Source organism: Octopus bimaculoides, chromosome 4 (assembly GCF_046866305.1).
Source record: "Octopus bimaculoides isolate indiv1 chromosome 4, ASM4686630v1, whole genome shotgun sequence".
Taxonomy (NCBI): domain Eukaryota; kingdom Metazoa; phylum Mollusca; class Cephalopoda; order Octopoda; family Octopodidae; genus Octopus; species Octopus bimaculoides.
Window position 1 is genome coordinate 100,425,898 of NC_142931.1, and position 7,500 is coordinate 100,433,397.

The window sequence follows — 7,500 nt, forward strand, 5'->3', positions numbered from 1 at the left end:
CTACCATCTTGAAAAGAAAGGAACATTAAATAATGTAGTACTAGATGTCTGGGGAAAAAATATCAGAATTGTATAGGATTCAAAACCAACAGCAACAACAATTGAAATTAATGATAATTCTTTCTAATTTTTGTGCAGAAATTTTGAGGAGAAGAACAAATTGATTATATTGACCTGAGTACTTGACTGGTACTTTATTTTATCAATCCTTTGGCTTTTGAACTCATAATGTAAAAAGCCAGAAGTAATGCTGCTAAGTATTTTTCTCAGGCATGGTAATGACTGTACCAGCTCACCACTTTTACTATTATTATTATTTTCATTATTATTATGAATAAATAAATAATAAAGATGTTTCCAAAATATCAAACGTTTTTCTTTTTTTTTTTATTTTCTACATCGTGTTTTATTTCAATAGTTCTTAACCTGGAGTACAGTGGCTCCCTTAGGAACTGAGAGCTCAGAAGTGGGGCTGCAAATGTCAAGGAGGAATTGGATGCTTAAAGGGTCCTGATTTTTCTTAAAAATAAAATATATAAACAAAATACAATGTTTTTAAATACATTTTCAAAACAACTCTTTGCTTGGATTAGAATGAGGCAAACATTGAGATAACAGTGATATGTGTGTGTGCGCATGCGTGCGTGCATGTTTGTGTGTGTGTGTGTAAATAAAACCACTAATATCTCTGTCTTAAGCCAGAAATAAAGTTGTTGTTGGCATATCCTTCCTTGTATCTGTAGTACAACTGTTAGCTAAGCAGTGGAGCAGATCATGAAATATGTGAATGGGAATGTATGAGGCTCTGTTTGTCAAATATTGAACCCAATTTTTTAAAGTAGGTACAAGCGTGGCTGCATGGTAAGAAGCTTGCTTCCCAATCATAGTTCTAGGTTCAGTCCCATTGTATGATACCTTGGGCAAGTGTCTTCTACTATAGCCCCAGGCTGGCCAAATCCTTGAGAATGGGTTTGGTAGATGGAAACTGAAAGAAGCTTGTTGTATATATGTGTACATGTGTGTGTCTATGTGTTTGTGTTTGAACCTACACTACCACTTGACAATTGGTACTGGTGTGTTTATGTCCATTAACTTAGTAGTTCAACAAAAGAGATTGATAGAATAAGTACGAGACTTTAAAAACAAGTACTGGAGTCAACTTATTCAACTAAAAATTTTCCAAGGCAGTGCCCCAGTATGACTTGTTTAATGACTGAAACAAGTAAAAGATAAAAAATAAAAGAGTAAATTCTTATCAAGCACAAAATAGTATCTATTAGTTAGTTTTTCAATTTTAAAATATGTTTTGGGAATATAATGTTTTCCTGATATTTTAACTTAATTCATTCATATTTCTTTCTAAATATAATTTCCTTATATAAATTCATGTCTTTGTCTTTGGTAATTTTCATAAAAATTTAACATAGCTCCATGCAAATACCTTATAAAGATATACATACTAGAATGGGTAGTATAGAAAATATACATGATAAGCTACTGCACAAAATTAACTTTGTTTGTTTGTTGGGTGCAAAATAATCTACTGTATCCTTTTGGTAGGTGGGTTCCATATAACAAGGTGGTGGGTTTGTAAAAATATCATTCAGTGACAGAAGATAGGTTACAAAAGACTAAGAATCCCTACTTTATTCCTCTGACACTCTTCTAATACACTGCCTATTTCTACATTTGAATATTTTTCTCTTTGCGTTTCTTTAATAAAAGATTTCAAAATTTGTCATACAGGAAAGTGTCATAATAAGGGTTAAAATAATAAATAACCTGACTTCAGAATAAATTCTGTTGTAAGATTAAAACGTGTTGTATACAAGAGTGATAAATTCATTGTTAACATGTACAGTTATAAAGCACAAACTCTACCAAATAAAGAAGATGAAAATCATGACAGAATGGGCCAAGCATGCAATAAAAGGAAAAGACATGAAAGATAAGGTTTAACCCTTCAGCATTCAGATTATTTTGTTAAATGATTAAATAAATCATAGTTTTTGAATTAATCATGACTTATCTTGTAGCTTCACGGTTTTTATGATGTGGTAGTATATTTTTACAACGACATTGTAGGGTAGGTATGAAGAGCCAGATCTGGTTACTTTGAATATTAAGAAGGTGGAATATTTTGGCTGGATATAGTCAAATTAAATGCTAAAGAGTTAATAGTTCACAATTTTAAGCTTAACATATCCTGAAAATTACATTTTGTTAAACAAACTGCCACTCTTACCATCAGCAGCCAGGTGGAGAGAGTATTGTGCAAATACTGATGAATTGTTAAATAACAATGAATCTGGTACATTCAATCCTCAACTTGGGCTGCCAAAAATCACCCACAGTATCAACAGTGGGGCCCAACAGCATATGCTGGTTCTGCACCCCTTTGAGCAGCATCAAATTCACTTATCTGTCCACAAACACTCTCCAAGTTTTCCTATCATTTATGAACTCTCTTGCCTCTCTCACTCCAACACTTCTTACAACCAAAGCTTTTCTCACTCCATCCTTCCACACAAACCGAGGTCTGTCTCTGGTTCTTCTGCCTACCACTTCTCTGCCTTCATCACCTTACCATTCCTCATCCATCCTCTCCATGTAACCAAACCACCTCAACATTCATCTATCCATTTTGGTTGTTAGATTTTCTCTCATTCCTGCTCGTCTTCACACTTCCTCATCCCTCATCTTGTCCATCCTTGTCACACCAACCATAGCCCTCAGACATGTCATCTCAAACACATCTAGTTGCTACCTTTCCACCTCTCTCAGCCTTCACGTCTCTGCACCATATAATATTGTCGGCACAATTACGTCCTCATACACACCTCTTTTTGCTTTCATACTCAACCTTTTACCTTGCAACATACCTTTCACAGCTCCAAGTATCTTAATCCCCCCACTCTGTATCCCACCTCCTCAGCCAACACCACCCACCATCTGCCGGCATATGTGATCTCAAATACTTAAAAACACTCACCTCCTCTAACATCTCGTCATTTATACTCATATCCATCCTACCAGCCAGTCTGGAACATCTCATCATCTTACTCTTAGCTACATTCACTTTCAGTTTCCTCCTCTCACACACTCTTCCAAACTCTACTACCTGCTATTTCTCTCCATTTTCTCCTACCATTTGGGCTCCCTAGCATTTACCTCTCTTACCATACCATCTATATATAAATTAAACAGCCACAGAGACATCACACAACCCTGTCTTAACCTCACTTTCACATCAAATCACTCACTTCACCACTCACCCTAACACACGCTCTGCTTTCTTTCTCTCTCTCTCGCTATATATATATAAGGTGCAGGCATGGCTATCAGGACAAAATCCCCATCAAGGATAAAATCTTCCCCGAGGACAAAACAACCCTGGATAAAAATATCAACTAATAAATATTTAAAATTTTTATAAAATTTCACTTTCCTAAAATATTTTTCTTGTAAAGAAAGAACTGGGGATATTGACTGCCGGGGATTTTGTCCAGCAGGGTATTTTGGATAAATATCTAGATCTGAACCCAGTAGGAAAAATGAACACCAAAATGTGTAACAGTTGTAATGCACCATATATTAAAGGAATATGAGGATAAAAGTACACACTGGAAACGGGGGGGGGGGGTGCTCGGAAAATTCACACAATCAACCGTACAAAATCTGAGCACTAAACATCAACACTCGGTCACAGGAGTGAAACAGAAATCATCTAATACATCTAATGCAATGTATCTCTTTTACTTGTTTCAGTCATTTGACTGCAGCCATGCTGGAGCACTGCCCTTAGTTGAGCAAATCGACCCCAGGACTTATTCTTTGTAAGCGTAGTACTTATTCTATCGGTCTCTTTTGATGAACTGCTAAGTTACGGCAACGTAAACACACCACCGTCGGTTGTCAAGCGATGTTGGGGGGGGGCGGACAAACACACACACACACACACACACACACATATATATATATATATACACATATATACGATGGGCTTCTTTCAGTTTCCGTCTACCAAATCCACTCACAAGGCTTTGGTTGACCCGAGGCTATAGCAGTGGGACTGAACCCAGAACCATGTGGCTGGTAAGCAAGCTACTTACCACACAGCCACTTCTACACCTGTATATTCAATAAATATTAAGAAAAGAAATGCACGCTGACAAACGGGGTGGGGAGGGCTTGGAAAATTCACATGATCAACCCTACAGAATCCGAGCACTAAACCTCAACACCTGGTCACAGGAGTGAAACAGAAATCGTCTAATACTTCTAATGCAATGTATATTGAACAAATATTAAGAATTTTCTTTTGTTCTTTTACTTGTTTCAGTCATTTGACTGTGGCCATGCTAGAATGTTAAAACTTAGTGTACATGCAGAGCAGAGTTCAAGATCAATCTTTGCCAAGCAGCTTTACTCTGCATTCTTTAGCTTCATTACTATGGCAACAGTCTGGATACTTATTGATCAGACCTTGTGTGTATAATATATATATATATATATATATATATATATATATTGTCTTTTGTTTTTTTGTAAATTCTCCCTATATATTACAGCTCAAGTGGTTGCACCACTTTTATCCTGTCTCCATTTCATAACACTTCGAACTCTTCTTGGACTATTTTACCTGGATTCTCTACCTGGACTTTCTTTTACTCTCCTACACTCGGACTCCTACACTTAACTGATTGAGTGCTATACTACCTCTGGAACTTCACAAACACACACTCAAAAAAACGTGTATGTACACACACACACATACATACACACACCCCCACATACAAAACACACACATATGCACAAACACATGGATGAGAAGTTTGAAACAGCTGTTTTGTCCCCACCTATTTGGCATCACTGATTCAACCATGATTTATTTGACTTCAGACATTTTGTCCCCAGATCTTTTGTGAAAATTACATTTTTATTCTAGTTGACAACAAACTTGTAATCAAAGCTACTAAACTACTTCACTTTATGTACATGAAGGCCAATAAAATATCGACAGAATGTGGAAAAGGAAAACTTTTTCACAATAGATTTCTGTACATCTTTGACAAAACAGAACTGACAGTAAAAGAGAGTTAGAAACATTAAGATGTATTAAATGACTCCAATTGTCACAAACACATCTTTCTCTTTCTCTCACTCTTTTCTTTTCTCCTTTTTCTCTCTCTCTCTTTCTCTCTTGCTCTTACCTTCTCTCTGCTGATATGTGTGGCCATGTCTCTTTATGTGTATGGAAAGAGGGGAAAGTGTTTATGTCAATCGAGTTCAATTAATAAATTGTAATATCTCTCTCTCATTGTATTTTTGTGCATGCATGTGAGTGTGTGTGTGTGTGTGTGTGTGTGTGCACATGTGTGTGTTTGCCTCCAAAATCAAAAAGTTTAATTTTCAAGACTGGCGACTGATGAAGCAACACACTGGTTGAAGTACACTACTATTACATCAATATTATTTCTATGCATTAACATATGGAACATAAGGTATGTTCTAAAATATGCTTATTTTCAGACTTTCATGTTATTATCCTTTCTTTCCTTTTCCTATACTACCACTCGTTTTTCTTCCTACAAACTCCTTTTTCCATTTGCCTAATTAAACTATCGATAGGGTTAGTCCTACATTGCAAACACATTGATCCACTCACATAAACTATATATGTATATATATAACTTGGGAAACCAAAGCAACTGTCAACTTTGCCTTATAAAACTAAAATAAATATGATACTAGTCTACTGAAAGATATTGAGTGATTTTTCAGTCTAATGTTTGTAAATGTAGGAACAAAATTTGCTTAGAAGTTGCAAACCCAGGTCCAAATATTTTTTTACAAACAAAGGTCAAATTTTTCAGTTTTAATATCAAACAGATACAGGTATAACAATTATTATTATTATATTTGTACATCACAGAGGTAATGACAAGTAAATAAGACTTCTGGTGATATGCTACGTTGGAAAAGACACATCAAGCTAAGTGAATCATGGTCATTGCTAGTACTGGTGACATGTAAAAGGCACCCATGCCAGTGACACATAAAAATACCTTGTACACTCTGTAAGGTGGTTGGTGCTAGGAAGGGCATCCAACTGTAGAGACAAAACCAAAACAGACTGAACCCTGGTGAAGCTTTCCAGTTTCAGTCAGACTGTCTAACCCATGCCAGCATGGGAAACAGACAATAAGTGAAGATAATGATGATGATAAAGAAGAAGAAGAAGAAGAAGAAGAAGAAGAAGAAGAAGAAGAAGAAGAAGAAGAAAGTACTGTTTCAAATCAGTTTAAAAATGTCTCTACATTCTTTTCATTTTGGCAATGAAGATTTTGAAAGCATTTTCATTGTCCCCCCGCCCCAACAGTTTTAAGAGGTGTGCTTGTACCCGCTGCACTTTCTGTTCCCAAGCCTATGTTGATGTTTGACTGGTAACCTTTCCACAATTGACGCATGTAATGCTTCAGCAAAAATGAGTGAAATGCAATGAAAATATTAAAAAATTAAATATAAGCAGTAAACATGAGAGTAACAGTCTGAAAAGTTATATGATTATTAACAACAGTTTATCTCAGAAATTTAAACATTTTATCAACTATTTGGTAAGGAAATAAAGCTTGCAAATATGGGTAGCAGCAATGTGTAAAGGAATATTAAACAAGGCAAAGACTGTCAAATCTATTTACCTTCTGATTTTTTATGCCAATGTAGTGTGTGGGTGCATATATATATATATCATCATCACCATCATCATCATTTAATGTCCGCTTTCCATGCTAGCATGGGTTGGACGATTTGACTGAGGACTGGTGAAACCAGATGGCTACACCAGGCTCCAATCTGATTTGGCAGAGTTTCTACAGCTGGATGCCCTTCCTAACGCCAACCACTCAGAAAGTGTAGTGGGTGTTTTTACGTGTCACCCGCACAAAGGCCAGTTAGGCGGTACTGGCAACTGCCACGCTCAAAATGGTGTATTTTAAGTGCCACCCGCAAAAGAGCCAGTCCAGAGGCACTGGCAACGATCTCGCTCGAAAATCCTTACACATGTCACGGGCACAAGTGCCAGAAAGGCGACGCTGAGCACAGGTGCTATCCCAATTTCACTTTCGCTTGCCCCAATAAGTCTTCGCAAGCTGAGTTTTGTGTCCAATGAAGGAGACGACGTTGGCATGGGTGCCAGTCGTCGAATTTAATTCGATTTCGATTTCACTTGCCTCAACAAGTTTTCGCAAACAGAGTTTAGTGCTCAATGTAGGAAAGGTACGCATAAGTGGGCTGGCTACACCCCTGGCAGAGGCCTTGGATTTAGGTCTCACTTGGCTTGCCGGGTCTTCTCACGCACAACATATTTCCAAAGGTCTCGGTCAGAAGTCATCGCCTCGGTGAGGCCCAATGTTCGAAGTTCTTGCCTCACCACCTCAGCCCAGGTCTTCCTGGGTCGACCTCTTCCACGGGTTCCCTTAACTGTTAGGGTGTGGCACT

At 37.2% G+C, this 7,500-nt stretch overlaps 1 protein-coding gene across 1 annotated transcript in view; it reads left to right on the forward strand.

Moving 5' to 3' along the window:
• LOC106871796 (kinesin-like protein KIF25) overlaps positions 1-370 on the forward strand; it is a 495,647-nt gene extending 495,277 nt beyond the window's left edge. The window contains exon 14 of the mRNA XM_052967306.2: positions 1-370. This exon is cut by the window's left edge and continues 296 nt beyond it. The gene's annotated coding sequence lies outside the window, so the exon portion shown is untranslated.
• The last annotated feature ends 7,130 nt before the right edge of the window (positions 371-7,500 follow it).